This window comes from Scyliorhinus torazame, chromosome 9 (genome assembly GCF_047496885.1).
Source record: "Scyliorhinus torazame isolate Kashiwa2021f chromosome 9, sScyTor2.1, whole genome shotgun sequence".
Taxonomy (NCBI): Eukaryota; Metazoa; Chordata; class Chondrichthyes; order Carcharhiniformes; family Scyliorhinidae; genus Scyliorhinus; species Scyliorhinus torazame.
The window spans coordinates 139,266,840-139,289,127 of record NC_092715.1 but is presented as its reverse complement, the minus strand read 5'-3'; the positions used below and the strand labels follow the sequence as shown (position 1 = coordinate 139,289,127).

General features: G+C 46.9%; 1 long non-coding RNA gene across 1 annotated transcript in view; it reads left to right on the top strand.

Moving 5' to 3' along the window:
• Nucleotides 1–20,898, top strand: part of LOC140430025 (uncharacterized) — a 69,474-nt gene extending 48,576 nt beyond the window's left edge. Inside the window, exon 4 of the long non-coding RNA XR_011949283.1 lies at nucleotides 20,201–20,898. This is a non-coding gene — a long non-coding RNA (uncharacterized lncRNA). The remainder of the gene's footprint in view (nucleotides 1–20,200) is intronic.
• Nucleotides 20,899–22,288: the final 1,390 nt, after the last annotated feature.

The following is a 22,288-nucleotide window of genomic DNA, read 5'->3' as shown; positions in this document are numbered from 1 at the left end:
CTAAGATTTCCAAATGTATGGGCCGCGACGGGTAAGAGTTGGATGGAGTCCCCAGGTAGGACGGCTACCAATGCCGTGTCTCTCCTACCCGAGCGTAGTTGACCAGAGGGGGGGTTCCCAGGCAGGGCGGGTCCCAAGCCGTTTCTCCACTGCCTGAGCAACCGACAAGAACGGGCAAGAAATCTAGTCATCGTGGTGGGGCTGTCGTAGTGGTTCTTCCCTCGAACCAGAAGGGCAGTTACGAACGGGCGTGTGGTATTGTCGACAGACGAGTTCCGCTGAACTGGCGTCTGGGACCTTAACAAGTGCCTGCAGACAAACTAGTTCCTCTGAACTAGCGTCTGGCCAATAGTAAGTCTCTGTGGGCAAGTCCTCAGAGGTTTCTGCTGAAAGGGCGTGAGGCCGAGGAAATTTTTTTTCCCGATCTGACAAACAACATTAACAAACTTACAAAACATGCTGCAAGTTCCATCAGAAAGGACACCGTTTCTCCCAAGCGGTTCCTTTTAAAACATCACCTGGACACCTCAGTTCTCGGTTGCGAACAGGGTCGCAAAGGGGTTCTTGGTTTGGGTGTCAGACTCAAGGTCGTCGTCTTCTCCCGGGTGCCAAACTCTTGAATGTATCAGGGCTGAAAGGGCTGCGTGGTGTGAGGTGGGGTCGCTCTCGTCGTTGCGGACGAGTTGGAACGAGTTATCTCGGTGCCAATAGTTGGTGTCTAGTTGTCTGGGGACAGAATCGGGGTCGTCATTGTAGTCCGGTGGTCGGTGGTGGGGTTTGTTTAGGAAAGTGATCATGAAGGGATCACTCGGATCGTAGTCGGATTCGCTGGGTGTGGGTCCTGTTGCATGGGGATAGTAGGGAGGCGTGCTGTGGCTATCATCCGAGTCACAGTCGCTGTCTCTGCTGCTGCAGTCTGTGGCCGTTCTGGGGCGGAGTGTATATTTAGGGGGTGGAGTCGAGGTTGAGTCCGTGGCTGGGCTGGGCGTGTTGGGGGATGGTAGGGTTACGTTGGCTGTGGGCGGGGCATGATGTGCTGCGTCGAGCATGACATGGTGTGAGTGGTTAGACTGTGTTCCATATGCCTTCAGCTGGTTGATATGGAACCACGCAGTCTTACCGTTGGGATACTTTATTTTATATACGGAAGGGCTTACTTTGTCCGCAATGGAGTACGGACCCGAGTATTTTGGTGACAGGAATGTGCTGGGGTTATATCCGGAGAGCAGGACTTGCTGTCCTATACTGTACTCAGTCGCATGCACTGTTTTGTCGAAACAAGCCTTGCTCTGTTTCTTCCTTGTGCCCAATTTTACTGTGGCTGCTAGCTGAGCCGTTTTAACATTTTCAACTAATTGCTCTGCTGCTTTCTCGTGTGTGAGGGCCATCACTTCGGGGCTGGTCAAGTCTAAACCTAACAAAAATTCTGTGCCTTTCATGGGGCGTCCGGTCATGAGAGTGTGTGGGGTGTAACCTGTGGAAATTGAAATAGTATGACGCAAAAACATCAGCGCAAAAGGGAGGACTGAGTCCCAAGTGGTGTTGTTCTGCTGGACCATTTTTCTGAGGGTGGATTTTAGGGTCCGATTCATGCGCTCCACGATACCACTTGACTGTGGGTGGTCTGCTATGTGGAATTTTTGGGTGATGCCAAATATCGTGAGGACGTTCTGCATGACACGTCCCGTAAAATGGGATTCAATGCTGCGGGGGAGTCCCCATCTTGTCAAGATGTGGTGGGTAAAAATCTTGGCTGTGGTTTTTGCAGTGTTTGTGCGGGCTGGGAATGCTTCCACCCATTTCGTAAATGTGTCAATCACCACGAGTACATATTTATAGCCATTCCTGCAAGGGGGAAATGGGCCTATAAAATCGATCTGGAGGTTAGTCAAGGGGCCATTAACGGGTCGGGTGTGGGTGAGTTGAGCCTTTTTGGCGTATCTGTCCGGATTATTCTGGGCACAGATAAGACAATTCTTGATGTAGTGATTTATATCATCCTTTAAATTCGGCCACCAACAAAGCTGCTTGAGATGGGCTGCAGTGGGATCGATTCCCTGATGTCCATGAACGTCATGGAACAAACAAATCAGTTAATTCCTGTCCTGTTCAGGAACCACATAAAGGGTGTCTTTTAACACCACACTGTCATGTGTGGTCAGAGCATTTTTAAACCTCTCATAGGGGGCTGGATAGTTTCCTTTTACAATCTCCCTGAGATTGCTGTCCTGCTTCTGGACCTCCACTAGATCCTCGATCTTTGTCTGTGAGACCTGAACTGCACTCACTGGTGCGCTTTCGGGGGTGTCCAAAAATATCCATGCCTGGAACCTGCCTTAGCCAGTGCGTCGGCTTTCACATTTCCAGGGGGGGGAGGAACGATGGTGACTACGATCCATGATTATCCCAAAAGTCCTGTTCTGTGCTCTCTCTAAAATTTGACGGAGCAATGGGGCTGAGGGGAGGGGTTTTCCGTCTGCAGAAACAAATCCTCTTGCTTTCCACAGGGGCAGGAATTCCGTGAGGCTGTTGCAGACATAGAGGCTGTCCGAGTATATGTCCCTAGGCTGGGGAAGGAATCTGGGTGTTCCACTATTTACGCGATGGCCGCGAGCTCTGCTGCCTGCGCGCCTAAGTGGCCTGGCAGTTTTATTGATATTTCCTCGAGGGCGCGTCCCTGCGTATCCTCGACATAGATCCCGCAACCTGTTATGTGCTTCCCATCCAAGACTGTGGAAGATCCATCCACATAGATCCTTATGGGCTCACACGTGTCTGTGCGCGGGGGGCTCTGAGTTGAATTATCTATCTTTCTGGGGGGTGTTTTAGCAATAAAGGGGCCTGTGTTGGTGTGGCGAGATAATTTCACATTCATGGGGGGTTCCGAGGTACTGTAAGTTGTCGGCTAAAAAGGTGTGCGTCTTTGTCCGTTTAACAGTGATGTCCCGTCCCTGCAAGAGAAGGGTCCATCTAGCTGCTCTAATCTGGCTTACTATACCGTCCTTGAGTCGTCCGTCCAGTAAACGTTGGGTGGGGGTGTGTTCGGTGAGAATTGTGATGGGGTTCAGTCCGGTAATGTACGAAAAATACTGGACTGCCTAAAATACTGCGAGCAGGTGCCTCTCACAGGCTGAAAATCCCTGCTCCTCAGCATCTAAAAGTCTGGAGGCGTAAGCTACGGGCCTTAACTGCCCGTGCTGTTCCTGGAGGAGCACGGCCGAAAGGGTGCGGTCTGTGGTTGCTACCTCTATAGGGTAAGGGGAACTTGTAGTGCGGGGGCTGCTATGAGTGCTCTTTTCAAAAAGTCCACAGCATCCGTATGCTGTGGAAGGCACAAAATGCAAGGGAATGGGCACAATCAGGAGGAAGATTACCCCAACTCGCCATTCTTACAGCAATGGAGGTGGTAACAATGGACATTGCCAGGGTGGCACTACATGATAAAGTTGACAGTTGAGAGATCGGAATACTTGAAGGAGAGGATGAAACAATATTAAATTCTGCAGACAAAGAGGACAAGATGCACACCCCCCAATCTGACAGCATGCTAAAGACCCAGTTGCATTGGGCAGCTTCAGCTCTGCAGAGGTTTCTGCTCTCAAAGGCAAGTTTTCACAATCTCTTTTTATGTCTCCCATGGTACCAGTCATGGAGGGTGCTCAAACCTTACCAACACCATCACATCATTTCAGCACACCCTCCATCAGCGCAGATATTTTACATCAGTGAGGTCTCATACATGGTTCATTGAGTGAAGGGAGCATCATGAATGAGCAGGAGGGGTGGCTGTGGGCAGCTGCCCCCATTGAAGGATGGAGGGCAGACACAATCCAACATGGCTGGATTGAGATGCAAAGCATCAGGAGTCACAAGCAAGGGGGCATCACTTTGACCAGCAATGTCATGCCTTGCTGGCGAAACCGTCAATGTGGTTTCGGCAGTAGCCAACCAGTCCTAAAAATGACCGGAGGGCTGCAACATTCTGGGGAAGGGGCAATTTAACAATCGAGTCAATCCTTTTGTGCTCGATCTCGCGTTTACCATGTGTGATGATTGTTCCCAAATATATCACCTTATCTTCCAAAATCTGGGCCTTTTTGGGGTTGACTTTACAACCGATTGAGTGTAAGAGTTCCAGGAGTTCGGACAGAAGTTCAATGTGCTCTTCCTTGGTGTCTGGCTGCAGTAGTAGGTCGTCTACGTACTGAACCAGACATTCGGGGCGAGAAAATTTGGCTTAGCCATTTGCCAGCTGTCGGTGGAAAATGGAGGGGGAGTTGTGGAAGCCTTGTGGCAGGCATGTCCACGTGTACTGCTGTGCTTTAAAGGTGAAGGCAAATTTGTACTGGCACGCCTTTGCCAATGGAATGGACCAGAATCCATTACTGATGTCCAAAACCGTGAAGTAGCGGGAATTGAGTCCCTGCTTGAGCATGGTCTCAGGACTTGTGGCTACTGTGGGGGCTGCTGCGGGGGTGATTTTGTTGAGTTCCCGGTAATCGATGGTCAGTCGCCATGATCCATCGGGCTTTCTCACTGGCCAAATCGGGGCATTATTAGTGGAGGCTACTGATCTAAGTACGCCCTGCTCTAATAAGCTCTCCATTACCTTTGAGATTTCTCCCTCTGCCTCTTGGGGAAATCTATACTGTTTTTGGGGTCTAGGGTCAGGTCCTGTTATTTGCACGGAGCCAGTCATCCGTCCACAGTCGTGCTTGTGGGTCGCGAATGCTGCCCTGTTCTTTTGCAGAACTGCCCTCACCTGCTTGTCCGTACTAAGTGTGGTCGGGTTGAACCAAAATTCGCCTACTGCGCTAATTTTGTTTGCATATTCACCTATGTTGAGCGTTGCGGGGGCTCTTGCGGATTTTGCCATCTTCCAGACGCACTGGTTGACTGGATCAAATGAAAGATTGTGGGAATTCACGAAATCGATTCCCAGAATATGTTCTGCTGTGTGGGGCAGGTCAACTAAAACTACGGGGTGCTTGGTGGTGATGGTACCGATTTGAATGGGTACAGGGGCTGTGATGTGTCCCTGCTGTGAGTGGCCTGTAAAGCCGCTGAGGGTGATGGTGGCTGTAGTGGGCCATGTGTCTTTTTGGAACATGGTGGAGGAATTTATTGTGGTGCGGGACCCTCCTGTGTCCCAGAGAAATTCGATGGGCTGTCCCCAAATTTTCGCTACAACTACCGGTCGTCCGGACCTATCCCAAAGGGTGTCGCAGACCCAACTGTCGCCTCCCCCCCTGACCCCCTGCCCCCCCACCTCCCCCCCCGCCTCCCCCACCTCGCCCCCCGCCTCCCCCACCTCCCCCACCTCCCCCCGCCTTCCCCCACCTCCCCCCGCCTCCCCCCCGCCTGCCTCCCCCCGCCTCCCCCGCATCTCCCCCGCCCTCGCCTCCCTCCAGCCTCCCTCTCCCCGCCTCCCTCCCTGTCTCCCCACCCGCCTCCCCCCCCCGCCTCACAATTAAGGGGCAATTTAGCGTGGCCAATTCACCTACCCTGCACATCTCTTTGGGTTGTGGGGGTGAGACCCACGCAGACACAGGGAGAATCTCCACTTGGACAGTGACCCGGGGCCGGGATCGAATCCAGGTAATCAGCGCCGTGAGGCAGCAGTGCTGACCGCTGCGCCACTGTGCCATCCTGAATCCTGGCTGTGTTTGCCGTTCCATTTTGCACTGAATGATTTCTGAGGGGCAGCTTTATTTCAGTAATTTGGACGGGCTCTTGATGGGCTTCTGCTTGAACCTGAGGGTGAGAAATTGATAATGCAGGCCCCAGGCACCCGCAGCAGCGGCTGGCAGCTTCTAGGACAGCTGAAGATTTGTTATAATATTCGTAGCTCTCAGACAGAAGGAATGTAATCGATTGTTAATTACATTCCCTGAAGGGAAATTTGATGTCCACATACACAGCAAGTGTCACAGATTTTCAATTCTAACTGCAATCCTGTGTCATTTACTGGGAAAGGTGTGTGTGCCCAAGTGCGTGTATGTGTGATATTATTTTTTTTTTTAAATTTAGAGTACCCAATTCATTTTTTCCAATTAAAGGGCAATTTAGCATGGCTAATTCACTTACCCTGCACATCTTTTGGGTTGTGGGAGCGAAACTCACGCAAACATGGGGAGAATGTGCAAACTACACACGGACGGTGGCCCAGAGCTGGGATCGAACCTGGGACCACAACGCCGTGAGGCAGCAGCACTAACCACTGCGCCACCGTGCTGCTGCCTCACGGCGTTGTGGTCCCAGGTTCGATCCCAGCTCTGGGCCACCGTCCGTGTGTAGTTTGCACATTCTCCCCATGTTTGCGTGATTAATGTGTGATATTATGAAATGTTCTCAGTCATTCTTCAGCTTCATTTCTCACCCAAATAGCTGTTTCCTTTCCTTGCCCGTGTGCATTGTCCTCCCTCATCATACCTCCTCTCCTATGAGACCCTCAATTCCGGTTCAAGGCTGATTCCACTGGGGCACTCGCCTACTCTTGGTATCTCGCCTAATTAATCATTATTCACATGGAAACTTTGACCGTAAATTTGGCAGCCTATTACAGTGCAGGGACATCATAACTTTTCTGGACATCTATCCAGAACCGGAACTTGATATAACCCACAGGTGCGAAGATTTAATTATTGTGCTCTATTTGCTGCTGAATGCTTGTGATTATTTTAAAAAAAAAATTTAGGGTACCCAATTCTTTTTTCCGATTACGGAGCAATTTAGCATGGCCAATTCACCTACCCTGCACATCTTTGGGTTGAGGGGGGGGGGGGGGGGTGAGACCCACACAGACACAGGGAGAATGTGCAAACGCCACACAGACAGTGCCCCGGGGCCGGGATCGAACCCGGGTCCTCAGCACTGTGAGTCAGCAATGCTAACCACTGCGCAACCGTGCCGCTCCGGTTGTGGTTATTAATACAATCCAAACCAGGAATGAAACATGGAGCTCCACCTATATGATCTACAATATAAGGCGGCACGATGGCGCAATGATTAGCACTGCTGCCTCACAATGCCGAGGACCCGGGTTCGATCCCGGCCCCAGGTCACTGTCCGTGTGGAGTTAGCACATTCTCCCCGTGTCTACGTGGCTCTCACCCCCACAACCCAAAGATGTGCAGGGTAGGTGGATTAGCCACGCTAAATTGCCCCTTAATTGGGAAAAATGAATTGGGCACTCTAAATTTAAAAAATAAATGATTCACAATATAACTTTGCTGGGGTCATGGGGAAGGAAAACAATGAGAACATAAAAAATGGATTGGAATTTTTTTTGTTTAATTCTTCAAGTAAGAAATAAACATTTGTTATGAAAAAAATATATCTTAGAGATTTTCTGTTTCAGCATCCAGTTGTTTATTGAGGTGCATATTTTGGCAAAATACCAATTGATGAGAGAATAAGCTCTTTAAAAGCTCACTAATGAGAGTTTAATACATCAATATAACAGACTGCATTTTAAGCAGTGAACACGGTTTGAGATTTAAGTGATGAGGTAATACAGTTAATAGTGTCATTGGATCAAAACATCACGCATTCAGTATTATTATATTGAATTTTGTTTCTGCCGTGAAATTGGAGAAAGAGAGCTATTCAGTTTGTATTATTGTACAAGGGGTTTCCTTCAGGGTCTACAGGCCTACTGCCCTTGCAGCACTTGAGTGAAGAAAATAAAATTACATTACTGTGCTATTGCTGGAAATCCCCAGCTAACCATCCTTGGTACAAATAATAAACATTGTGAAAAGCAATAACAACCTCTCCACTCCTCCCCACCCCCCCCCCCCCCCCAACTCCACCCCCAAGTCCAGACACACAGGGCAGAACAGTGGCAGATAGTTGGAAACATGTGTCCAATATTTTGAGCTACAAACGTCTATTTTGAATTTAACTACACAATTTTACACTTTAATGTGTAATTTCTGTGGTTCATGTCATTCTGTCTTATTTTCTGCGGAAACTCACCTGGCTTTCATCCAAGTTTTCCTGCCAGGAATGTTTGATGTCAGTTCTCATTTTTGCTATGGTGCTCAATGAGATCATTCAACCAACCGGACCACAGAGTAGCTAATTTTTCAGTTTAATGGTCTCAACCTTTCTTAAATTTATCCAAGATCTTTAAAGTTGTCTGTCCTACTTCTACATTGATCAGATCAGAGGTATACTATTTAAGCAATAAAATCGCTTTTATCGGACCAGACATTCGCGTATGGTGTAGTTAATAAGAGATATGCTGGGACCTTCACTGCTCATGGACAGCAATGGCCCTGCTGAAATTTTCTGGGGTCAGATTAATTTGAATAATGAAGACATGCTGTTTGTGGAATTTCTGCCTGGTCGCCATCTGGTGCTGTGGGAAATGGTGTACTGCTGGAGGATTTAAACAGCTACAGCAACCTAATGGGCCACCATGTATGTAGTTGAAAGCAAGATTAACAGATGTAAATCGGGTCCCCAGATTTCTTGAGGTATCAATAGAAATGGCACAAATCAAGTTGTGGAAGATATGTTTGAAGTGCAGAGAAGGAGACAGTGACATAATGATAATGTCACTGGATTAGTAATCCCGAGGGCCAGATTGATGCTCTGGGGATATGGTTTCAAATCCAATCATGGCAGCTGGTGGAATTTGAATTCAATTAATAAATCTGGAATTATAAAGATCGCCTCAGTAATAATGACCATGACAGCTGTGATCGATTGCTGCAAAAACCCATCTGGTTCACTAATGTCCTTGAGACCATTCCTGACATGGACATGACTTACATGGCCCACAGCAATGCAGTTGACACTTAACTGCTCTCGGAAATGGCCGAGCAAAGCCACTCAGTTGAGGATAATTAGGGATAGACAACAAATGCTGACCTTTCAAGAGATACCCACATCCCTAGAAAGAATTTTTTTAAAAAGGCTATTCAAGGAAATGGGGAAGGCAGTTGTCATCACAGTAAGGCCTACTTGCACGGTTCTCCCATATAGCTGCTAAAAATCAATGATCTTACTGGATGGGCAAGGTACATAGATTTATTAGCATCTTTCAAGAATGCTAACTTATAATCGTAGACATCCCTACAGTGCAGAAGGAGGCCATTTGGCCCATCAAGTCTGCACCAGCCCTCCGAAAGAGCATCCCACCTAGGTCCGCTCCCCCGCCCCATTCCCACAACCCTTTAACCTAACCATCCTTGGACACGAAGGGACAATTTAGCATGTTCAAATCTACCTAACCTGCACATCTTTGGACTGAGGGAGGAAACTGGAGCACCCAGAGGAAACCCACGCAGACACAGGGAGAACGTGCAAACTCCACACAGACAGTTATCCAAGGCTGGAATCGAACAAGGGTCCCTGTTGCTGTGAGGCAGCAGTGCTAACCTCTGTGCTGCCCAATTTGCTGTCCATCTTTTCCTCATTGTTTTCTCCAGGAAGCCAGTTCAGCACCATAACAATAAATTGTAGTGGAGGAGGAACAAAATCACATGAATTCATATTGTGCATTTCATGACCTTAGGGCGTCCCAAAGTGCTTTAAGGCCAATTAAGTACTTATTGAAGTATAGTCTCTATTGTCAAGTACGATGCTTTATCATCACCCTCAACCTGCCTAACCACCTGAGGCACATTAGGCAGTAAACAAGAGAAGAGCAAACGGGGTTAAGTTGGCTAGAGTAACTGGGGAGTGGAAGATGATGTTAAATGTCAGGAGATGCTTGCCCTAGACAGGTGGCTCTTGGGATCCACAATCTCAGTTGTCCTACTTTTAAAAGAATGACCCTTGCAGAGCATCAGGTGTACATGTAAACAGGGGCAATGACATCTTGGGAAACTCAGCATATGATGGTGTGGAATTAACAACCTGCATCTATGTCAATGTGGTGATGGGTTCACAGCAGTATAGTCCACCCAGGTAGTAATGTAAGAGAGCCAGACGCACTGACTGCCAGATGGAGAGGTGCACTGGTAGAACCTTACCAGCCTTGCAGAGGAAGCATTGGAGGCAGAATAAGAGCAAACGTTGAAGCTGGGGCATCACGTTGGCTCTCTGTCACGTTCCTACCTCTGAGCAATCATGTTCGAGGCAAGGTCTATACAACAGCAGCTACCCACCCACCAGGCAGTGGCAAATAGCCAATTAGGCTCATTAAGGGACCAATTGGATCAGATTGTTGATGCTGCTCGAATCATCATGACATTGGATGGGCTGATTGGGCAGTGTAGATTCCAGAGCTGGAAAGTCAAGACTATCCAGTATTTCTCTGTATATAGTTGCCTTTGCGTACTATTAATAAGCCCCTTTTAGCCCTGCTGCCTCACGGCGCCGAGGTCCCAGGTTCAATCCCGGCTCTGGGTCACTGTGTGGAGTTTGCACATTCTCCCCATGTTTGCGTGGGTTTCGCCCCCACAACCCAAAGATGTGCAAGGTGGTGGATTGAACACACTAAATTGCCCCTTAATTGGAAAAAAATTAATTGGGCACACTAAATTTAAAAAATAAAAATAAACCCCTTTTAGTTGTTACTGGAGGTCTCCAGTATATTGTCTCGAGCCACCTTCAGCAGTTTTGGATTTGCAGGGGAAGGGAGAAACCTCCAAAGACAGACGCGAATTGTAAACCTTCAACAGGAGCATCCAAAAAGTTAGTAAGATGCCAATGATTGAAAAGTTAGAACTGTTCGACCAGGGGGATGAAGACTGGAGCCAGTACATTGAACAGCTCTGCTATTTCTTCACAGCGAATGAAATAGCAGGGGAAGTGGTGGGCAGCACGGTAGCCTTGTGGATAGCACAATTGCTTCACAGCTCCAGGGTCCCAGGTTCGATTCCGGCTTGGGTCACTGTCTGTGCGGAGTCTGCACATCCTCCCGTGTGTGCGTGGGTTTCCTCCGGGTGCTCCGGTTTCCTCCCACAGTCCAAAGATGTGCAGGTTAGGTGGATTGGCCATGATAAATTGCCCTTAGTGTTCAAAATTGCCCTTAGTGTTGAGTGGGGTTACTGGGTTATGGGGATAGGGTGGAGGTGTTGACCTTGGGTAGAGTGCTCTTTCCAAGAGCTGGTGCAGACTCGATGGGCCGAATGGCCTCCTTCTGCACTGTAAATTCTATAAGTCAAGCAGAAAGTGATGGTTTGTGGGCCTCAAACCTATAATCTGATAAGAAATCATCGTGAATGACTATGATTTGGTGGCCATTACTGAAACATGGTTAAAGGATGGTCACGACTGGGAGTTAAATATCCGAGGGTATCAAACTATTCGGAAGGACAGAGTGGATGGTCAGGGAGGTGGTGTAGCTCTGTTATTTAAGGATGACATGCGGGCAACAGTAAGGGATGACATCGGTGCTATGGAGTATAAGGCTGAATCCATTTGGGTGGAAATCAGGAAGAGTAAGGCGAAAAAGTCACTGATAGGAGTAGTCTATAGGCCACCAAATAGTAACATTATGGTGGGGCAGGCAATAAACAAAGAAATAACTGATGCATGTAGAAATGGTACAGCAGTTATCATGGGGGATTTTAATCTACATGTCGATTGGTTTAACCAGGTCGGTCAAGGCAGCCTTGAGGAGGAGTTTATAGAATGTATCCGCGATAGTTTCCTAGAACAGTATGTAATGGAACCTACGAGGGAACAAGCGGTCCTAGATCTGGTCCTGTGTAATGAGACAGGATTGATTCAGGATCTCATAGTTAGGGATCCTCTCGGAAGGAGCGATCACAATATGGTGGTGAGAAGGTAAAATCAAGCACTAGTGTTTTGTGCTGAAACAAAGGAGATTACAATGGGATGAGAGAAGAACTAGCTAAGGTAGACTGGGAGCAAAGACTTTATGGTGAAACAGTTGAGGAACAGTGGAGAACCTTCCAAGTGGTTTTTCACAGTGCTCAGCAAAGGTTTATACCACCAAAAGGAAGGACGGTAAAAAGAGGGAAAATCGACCGTGGATATCTAAGGAAATAAGGGAGAGTATCAAATTGAAGGAAAAAACAAACAAAGTAACAAAGATCAGTGGGAGACTAGAGGACTGGGAAATCTTTAGGGGGCAACAGAAAGCTACTAAAAAAGCTATAAAGAAGAGTAAGATAGATTACGAGAGTAAACTTGCTCATAATATAAAAACAGATAGTAAAAGTTTCTACAAATATATAAAACAAAAAAGAGTGGCTAAGGTAAATATTGGTCCTTTAGAGGATGAGAAGGGAGATTTAATAATGGGAGATGAGGAAATGGCTGAGGAACTGAACAGGTTTTTTGGGTCGGTCTTCACAGTGGAAGATATAAATAACATGCCAGTGACTGATGGAAATGAGGCTATGACAGGTGAGGACCTTGAGAGGATTGTTATCACCAAGGAGGTAGTGATGGGCAAGCTAATGGGGCTAAAGGTAGACAAGTCTCCTGGACCTGATGGAATGCATCCCAGAGTGCTAAAAGAGATGGCTAGGGAAATTGCAAATGCACTAGCGATAATTTACCAAAATTCACGAGACTCTGGGGTGGTCCCGGCGGATTGGAAATTAGCAAACGTGACACCACTGTTTAAAAAAGGAGGTAGGCAGAAAGCGGGTAATTATAGGCCAGTGAGCTTAACTTCGGTAGTAGGGAAGATGCTGGAATCTATCATCAAGGAAGAAATAGCGAGGCATCTGGATGGAAATTGTCCCATTGGGCAGACGCAGCATGGGTTCATAAAGGGCAGATCGTGCCGAACTAATTAAGTGGAATTTTTTGAGGACATTAACAGTGCGGTAGATAACGGGGAGCCAATGGATGTGGTATATCTGGATTTCCATAAAGCCTTTGACATGGTGCCCCACAAAAGGTTACTGCATAAGATAAAGATGCATGGCATTAAGGGGAAAGTAGTAGCATGGATAGAGGATTGGTTAATTAATAGAAAGCAAAGAGTGGGGATTAATGGGTGTTTCTCTGGTTGGCAATCAGTAGCTAGTGGTGTCCCTCAGGGATCAGTGTTGGGCCCACAACTGTTCACAATTTACATCGATGATTTGGAGTTGGGGACCAAGGGCAATGTGTCCAAGTTTGCAGACGACACTAAGATAAGTGGTAAAGCAAAAAGTGCAGAGGCTACTGGAAGTCTGCAGAGGGATTTGGATAGGCTAAGTGAATGGGCTAGGGTCTGGCAGATGGAATACAATGTTGACAAATGTGAGGTTATCCATTTTGGTAGGAATAACAGCAAAAGGGATTATTATTTAAATGATAAAATATTAAAACATGCTGCTGTGCAGAGAGACCTGGATGTGCTAGTGCATGAGTCGCAAAAAGTTGGTTTACAGGTGCAACAGGTGATTAAGAAGGCAAATGGAATTTTGTCCTTCATTGCTAGAGGGATGGAGTTTAAGACTAGGGAGGTTCTGCTGCAATTGTATAAGGTGTTAGTGAGGCCACACCTGGAGTATTGTGTTCAGTTTTGGTCTCCTTACTTGAGAAAGGACGTACTGGCACTGGAGGGTGTGCAGAGGAGATTCATTAGGTTAATCCCAGAGTTGAAGGGGTTGGATTACGAGGAGAGGCTGAGTAGACTGGGACTGTACTCGTTGGAATTTAGAAGGATGAGGGGGGATCTTATCGAAACATATAAGATTATCAAGGGAATAGATAGGATAGATGCGGGCAGCTTGTTTCCATTGGCGGGTGAAAGCAGAACTAGGGGGCATAGCCTCAAAATAAGGGGAAGTAGATTTAGGACTGAGTTTAGGAGGAACTTCTTCACCCAAAGGGTTGTGAATCTATGAAATTCCTTGCCCAGTGAAGCAGTAGAGGCTCCTTCATTAAATGTTTTTAAAATAAAGATAGATAGTTTTTTGAGGAATAAAGGGATTAAGGGTTATGGTGTTCGGACAGGAAAGTGAAGCTGAATCCACAAAAGATCAGCCATGGTCTCATTGAATGGTGGAGCAGGCTCGAGGGGCCAGATGGCCTACTCCTGCTCCTAGTTCTTATGTTCTTATGTTCTTATGTCCCTGGAAGCTTCCAGACTCAAAAACCTTTGACCAGTTAGCGAGATTGGTGTGGGCACATTTTAACCCCAGGCCTTCGATCATTATGCAGCGGTATAAATTCCACTCTGTTGTTAGGGTCCCAGAGGAGTCCATCTCTGCCTTCATAGCCAGATTCTGCCAAATGGGCTAGCACTGTGGGTTTGGTGCAGTGTTCAGTGATGTGCTGCACGATCGCCCAGTTTGCAGGATTAACAAGCTCAGCATCCAGAAAAAGCTAATAGCTAAAACTAAAATCACATTTGACAAAGCGAGTGAGATGGCTCAGGCAATGGAATGCACCGCAAAAGGCGCACCTGAGCTTCAGAGCGTGCCAAAAAGGGAAAAGAATCAGTTGTGGGGCGGTATGGCCACAAGGTGCACAGCGAGATCAGTTGGCACAGCAGAGAACCTGACACAGTCCTCGGGACCAGATCAATGTCAAAAAACCGGGAAAAGAATGGGCCATCAGCTCAAGACAAGAGATGATTGTTTTCAGTGTTGGGGGAGATCACGCCCTGGAAGTTTTCCATTGTCGTGAGTTTACGTGTTTCCGTTTGAACCGAAGAGGCAATATCAGGCTTTTTCCACCAGAGGCAAAGCACACCGATGCAAAACAAAACAGCAGCAGCAGCAATCCATGACACCACTGAAGGAGTTTGCACATTCTCCCTGTGTCTGCCTGGGTTTCTTCCGGGTGCTCCGGTTTCCTTCCACAAGTCCCGAAAGACGTACTGTTAGGTAATTTGGACATTCTGAATTCTCCCTCTGTGTACCCAAACAGGTGCCGGAATGTGACGACTCGGGGCTTTTCACAGTAACTTCATTGCAGTGTTAATGTAAGCCTACTTGTGACAATAAAGATTATTATTATCAAGCGGAGAAGAGCTCTGAGGAGGAGCACGAAATGTACTGTCAGGATGTCAGGAAGGTAAATAAGACAGCCCCAATCGAAATAACTCTGTAAGTGAAAGGAAGATCATGCATTGGCTACGGTTGGGGGGGGGGGGGGGGGGGGGGGGGGGCGGGGGGAGCAGACGTTTTATTATATTCGAGATGAGGCTCAGACACTGAATCGTGGGTTTCCTCCGGGTGCTCTGGTTTCCCCCCACAAGTCCTGAAAGGGGTGCTGTTAGGTGAATGGGACATTCTGAATTCTCCCTCAGTGTACCCGAACAGGTGTTGGAATGTGACGACTAGGGGCTTTTCACAGTAACTTCATTGCAGTGTTAATGTAAGCCTACTTGTGACACTAATAAAGATTATTATTTGGGTAGCACGACCTTCAAGCTGTCAATCTATACAGGGGAAACCCTAAAAATCCTTGGCAGCACCAGTGCCTTGCAAAGAACAAGAAGCCCAGCTGCCTTTGATTGTTGGACAAGGGCACAAACCAAGCCTGATGAAAAAGGCCTGTTGAAAGAAATAGAACTAAATTGGCTGGAAATCTTCGAAGCCGCAAAGAATGTTTTAAGATGTCCTGTGAAGATACGAGGATGTATTCCCCAGAGAGTTAGGTCAGATCAAGGACGTGAATTCCCAAATTTATGACGATCCAGACTCAACACCTGAGCGCTTTAGGGCCAGACCAGTCCCTTAAGGAAGACTTGCGCCAGCATCAAAAAGTCGAAAATGAGCTAAAGCGATCAGAGGAACTGGGATCATTAAACCAGCGCAGTTTTCAGAGTGGGCAACCGCCATGCTGAAGCTAGTCTGATCAAATAAAGATTTGTGAGGACTATGAACTCACCATCAATCAGGCCACCCAGGTGGATAGGTATCCGATCCCCCAAGCTGGCGGCAGAACTCATCTATGCTAAGCTGGATCTCAGCCATGCGTATCTGCAGTTGCAGCTAGATAAGGGGTCCCAAAAGTTGATCACGCTCAATACATATAAGGGCCTATTTCAGTACACGAGGCTACCTTTCAGTATTTCCCCGGTTTGCACCATTTTCCAGCGTACCATGGAAAACCTCCTTCAGAATATCCCAAAAGCGATGGTCTACCTGGACGATGTTTTAGTTACTAGAATCACACATGAAGAGCACATGTCTAGCTTGGAGGAGGTATTAAAGCAGTTCAGAGATGCGGGAGTCCACCTTAAACATGATAAATATACTTCCAGGTCACAGATGTCATGGATTTGGGGTTCCAAGTGGATGCCACGGGACTCCACCCACTCAAAGAAAAAATCAAAGCCAAACCAGAGCTCCCAGCACCCAGGAATATAGCTGAGCTGAAATCTTTCCTGGAAATGGTGAACTATTATGGCAGATTCATTCCAAACCTGGCCACAGCATTAGCATCACTTCACCAGTTACTAAGGAAACAAAGATGTTGGCAATGAAGGAGTGGTAAAAGGAAGCTTTCCATTTGGAAAACAAGCTCTGCAATCTTTGAACCTCTTCATTCATTTTGACCTGGAGAATCCAATTGTACTCACATGCGATGCCTCGCCATATGGGATTGGAGCCATTCTATCCCATAAGATAGAGGACAGATCGGAATGACCATTTACCTTTGCCTTGAGGACCCTATCAGAAATGGAGTGAAATTACACCCAAATTGAAAAAGAGGGACTGGCCTTCATCTATGGTGTTAAAAAGTTGTACCAATATGTCTACAGCCGGTGATTCATCGTATCATAATGACTGATCAAAAACCACTGTTGGTTCTTTTGAGAAAGGACAAGCCAATACCCCCCAATTACCTTCGCCAATGTGCAGTGTTGCGCCTTGCTACTAGCGGACTACAGCTACACCTTCCAACACAGGCCTGGCACCCAAATTTCTAATGTGAACACATTGAGCCGACTCCCCTTATCAAAGCAGGTGGTGCCACCGCGAATCCCCCAAGCAGGGGCTGTTTCGCACAGGGCTAAATCGCTGGCTTTGAAAGCAGACCAAGGCAGGCCAGCAGCACGGTTAAAATCCCGTACCAGCCTCCCCGAACAGGCGCTGGAATGTGGTGACTAGGGGCTTTTCACAGTAACTTCATTTGAAGCCTGCTTGTGATAATAAGCGATTTTCATTTCATTTTCATTTCATTTTTCATTTTCAAGAGATCATCTTGGCGCTGAACTTCTTAGACACCTTACCAGTGTCGTCCGGGCATATACGTAATTAGACTCAACAAGATTTGGTATTGTCCAAGGTGAAATGGATGATACAGACAGGTTGGCACCACAAGAACTTCTTAGACACCTTGTCAGTGTCATCTGCCATGCCAGGTAGCCCCATATCACCCAGCATCCCACAGTTTGATGAAATGGGCCATACAGACTTTTAAGAATGACTTTTAAGAGGGAGCAATCAGACCGGCCATTACGCCATCGGCTGGCCAACTTCCTGTTGTTCTACAATACTACCCCACCCTACCATGGGGTTACACCGGCTGAATTGTCTTTGAGCTATTGCCTTAGAATCCGTTTGGCTGAATATTTACAATTTTGGCAGGGAGGGTGGGGGCACATCAGACCTCCCGGAAAAATCAGCATACTTCACAGAAGGGTGACAGATCATTTCAGGTAGGGCACCTGCTTCTAGTTTGGAATTTCACCTCAAGCCCACTCAGATTAATTGGTCGGTTTGTGTCCCAGCAATACAGACCCTGTATTGTACGTGGTCAATGGCAAGACTTGTGTGGAAGACTGTCGACCACGTGAGGAGCCGGGGGACAGTAGCCCTTATTCCAGATCAGATGCATCCAACTAATGTTGCCAGCACTACTGTGGCCGTTCCAGAGCGGAGGGAGCCGGGAATTTCAGTGTCAACCCCTCCAGCAATCCGGGGGTGCTGGTGAGACAAACAGACCTGCCGAAGAGTGGAGTCGCCTGAACAGTTGCCTCCTGCTGACAACACTACCTCAGAGATGGTGGGGCTCCCTGGGGGACAAAGGCGGTCCATGAGGACTCAAAGGTCCCCAAGCAGACTGACTCTGTGATGAACTATTTTCCCTTATGTCTCTTGACTTTGTACATAGCACATGTATGTATCTTACTTATAAAATGTACTAAGAGACTTATGGGGGGAGATGTGACAGTGTGGGGAGGCTTTGCGGTCCATATGACTGACTTGGGACCAATCGTGCGGGAGCATGTGAACCCCAAACAATCGAGATAAAGCACGTGGCTCAGCAGTTTGGACCCCAGAGCTGGAAAGTCAAGACTATCCAGCATTTCTCTGTGCCTGTATATAGTTGCCTTTTGCCTACAGTTCATAAACCCCTTTTAGTTGTTACTGGAAGTCTCCAATGTATTGTCTCATGTGTATTGACACATTCTCGCTCTATCTTGGAGCAACTGGATTGGTCATAAGCAATCCTGCGGAGGAGTTCCCTTCCCCAATGATAGTCTGATCAATGTGGCCATTTGTTATTTCAACTTCAGAAGGCTTCAATGGGTGCCTCCCGGGCTGGAATTGAGCCCGGGTCCTCGGTGCCGCGAGGCAGCAGTGCAAACTACTGCACCACCGTGCTGGCGAGGAAAAGCATTATCACACAATAAGTGGTTAGCATCTGGAATGCATTATCTGAGTGTGTGGTGGAGGCACCTTCAATCAAGGCACTCAAAAAGGAATGACATTGTAATTTCAAAAGGAAGAATGTGTGGGGTTACAGGAGAAGGCTGGGGATTAGCATTGGATGAATTGCTTTTCCAGAGAGCTGGTGCAGATGCAATGGGCCGAATGGACTTCTTCTGTACTGTAATAATTCAGCGATTCTGTGAAAGGTGAAAGGTATGTATAAATTTCTTTTTTTTAAATAAATTAAATTTTTTCCAATTAACGGGCAACTTAGCATGGCCAATTCACCTACACTGCACATCTTTGGGTTGTGGGGGTGAAACCCATGCAAACACGTGGAGAATGTGCAAACTCCACACGGACAGTGACCCAGGACCAGGATTGAACCTGGGACCTCGGTGCCGTGAGGCAGCAGTGCTAACCACTGCGCCTCCATGCTGCCCATATGTATAAATTTCTGAAGTTCAAACCTAAGGTTAAATGAATTCTTCCCCACCACTAGTAAAATCCTCCCATCCCCAGCCGCACCCATGACTATCCCACTCCAGGTTTTAGCACTCAGCCAATTGAGCCAAGTAGACAATAAACGTAAGCGTATGGTAGATTAATTATTAACATAACCCTTTGCTTCATTCCCGTCTGTACATGATTGGTTCTTGCATAAGCTGTCGGCAGTATGGATTTCTCACAATTTAACATGTCCTTTGATGTGCATGAAACGTGTGAAGCTGCGTTGGCATAATCAATAAAAAATAAATATTATTCGAACGTATCATCCAAACTTTTTTTTCCTTGTCTGCCCCATTCTTTGATGCAGCTCATTTTCCTACAGTTTCACTCACAGTATATCAGAGAATTCAGATCTGTTGAGACATTTGCCTAAAGGGCAGTCCTTCGAAACTGGCCCTGAATTTTTCCGTGTAAATCTTTCCTATCAGCGTCTGCCTGAGACAGACTTGACACTTGTAGGAACAAGCCTAAAAGGTGTCAAACATGCAGAATTGTATACTACAGATCACAGTGCTTTCCCTCGCCCAGGGGAAAAAGACATTTAAACAAAAACATTTAGAGAACCCAAATTCACTTTTTCCAATTAAGGGGCAATTTAGCATGGCCAATCCACCTACCCTGCACATCTTTGGGTTGTGGGGGCGAAACCCACGCAAACACGAGGAGAATGTGCAAACTCCACATGGACAGTGACCCAGAGCCAGGATCGAACCTAGGACCTCGGCGCCGTGAGACTACAGTGCTACCACTGCGCCACCGTGCTGCCCTACAAAAGACATTTTAGTATTGCTGACATTCAAGCAGAAATCTCTGATTCTTAAATGCCATTCTCTCGTTTTACTTTATTAGCATTCGGCTGGTAATTGCACGGCTCAATAGAGTGTCGATAATAAATAGCTGAATGTTATGCTTGACCTCTGATAGCTGCTCCTGACCCACAAAACTAATTTTAATGCCTCATTTGCATTTCCAACGGCCATGGTTACATGTTGGGAGCACACAATTGGGACGTTTGTTCTCCTAAATGTGTTATTGAGGGCAGGAATGTCAGTCAATATAAAATGCCTTTAAAGGCAGTAATCAAGTAATTGGCTATAAGCAGAGATACTTTATACCCTCACAGTTCTCTCTTGATGCTTTATGCTTTCAAGCTGCAGACACACCTCCTGAATCCCATCTCCACTAACATCAGAGAACTTCTCATGATTTCCATGAGAACTCCATCTACAAGTTTGCGGACGACATGGCCATAGTGGGTTGGATCTTGAATAACAACAAGTCAGAATACAGGAGGAAGATAGAGAACCTAGTGGAGTTGTGCAGCAACAAGAATCTCTCCCTCAATGCCAGCAAAACTAAAGAGCTGGTCATTGACATCAGGAAGCAAAGTACTGTACACACCCCTGTCAGCATCAACGGGGCCGAGGTGGAGATGGTTGACAGCTTCAAATTTATAGGGGTGAACATCACCAAAAATCTGTCCTGGTCCATCCACGTCGACGCTACCACCAAGAAAGCACAACAGCACCTGTGTGTCCTCAGGAAACTAAGGAAATTCGGCATGTCCACATTGACTCTTACCAACTTCACGGACGGATTAAAAAACAGCTTCTTCCCCGCTGTTACCAGACTCCTAAACGACCCTCTTATGGACTGACCTGATTAATACTACACTCCTGTATGCTTCACCCGATGCCGGTGTCTATGTATTACATTGTGCATCTTCTGTTGCCCTATTATGTATTTTCTTTTTCTTTTCTTTTATTTTCATGTACTAAATGATCTGTTTGAGCTGCTAGCAGAAAAATACTTTTCACTGTACCTCGGTACACGTGACAATAAACAAATCCTATCCAATCCAATCCAATGATATAAACTGAGTGTTCATGATTCTATCAGAGAAGAGGAAGTACAAAAAGGATGGAATCTTCTGTCACTTAATAATAATCTTTATTATTGTCACAAGTAGGGTTACATTAACACCACAATAATGTTACTGTGAAAATCCCCTAGTCGCCACACTCCAGCACTTGTTCGGGCACACTGAGGGAGAATTCAGAATGTCCTTTCGGGACTTGTGGGAGGAAACCCATGCAGATTCAGGGAGAATGTGCAAACTCCGCACAGACAGTGACCCAAGCGGGAATCAAACATGGGACCCTGCCGCTGTGAAGCAACAGTACTAACCAATGTGCTACAGTGCTGCGCCACTTTCAGCATTATGTTCACTGGGACTTCCACTTCTGCATATGATCCGCAGTATTTGTTTGCATTATCTTTGCTGAGTTGTGAACACCGCCCAGTCCATAACACAAGCCTACCTCCCATCCATTGACTCTATCCACACCTCCCGCTGCCTGAGAGTCAGCAGCGTGATAGGGGGAGGGGGGAGTTTGAGAGGGGGGGCTCTTCATTTTTAATATGCGGTGTGGAATTTCAGGGAAAATTTCTGAGTTCTCAGCCAAGATTGCAAAATGAGGCTTGGTTGAGAAACTAGAAATCCATTTGAGTACTGATACAGTAGTGCCTGAAGGACAATATTCCTTGATTGACAACTCTGGCTCTCTGATCGCTCCTATCCATTGTACGCATAATGTTTTTTAAAGTAAATTTAGAGCACCCAATTCATTTTTCCAATTAAGGGGCAATTTAGCGTGGCCAATCCACCTACCCTGCACATCTTTGGGTTGTGGGAGCGAAACCCATGGAAAGTTGGGTGAATGTGCAAACTCCACACGGACAGTGACCCAGAGCCGGGATCAAACCTGGGACCTTGGCACCGTGAGGCAGCAGTGCTAACCACTGCACCACTCTGCTGCCTGCACAATGCTTATTTACACAACGTAAAGAGGTTTCACGTGCTTGCAGCTTCTGCTATTGATACTTTACATGGTCTAAATGATTGACATTTTTATTGGCTTGTAACAAAAATAATGTCAAGAAAGTGGAAAGTTATCAGTGAATAACCTTTAAAAGTTTTCTTTTTACACATCCTATTGTTGCTTGGTTCCATACAATGTGTAACAGGTGAATGGGCATGGGGATCATGTGGTACCATAGGGTAGAGTTTTTCAAAGTCAGGGTCATGGGTGAGTGCCAGGCTGGTCATGGAGCGATTGGTCTCAGTGTTACCAACCTTGGGAGAAGCGTCCAACGGCCGCGACCTGTTTTTAAAAATGCCAGACGCGACTGGCTTTTAAGTATACCGGCCATCCTGCGCATGCGTGCTCCCGAAGGTG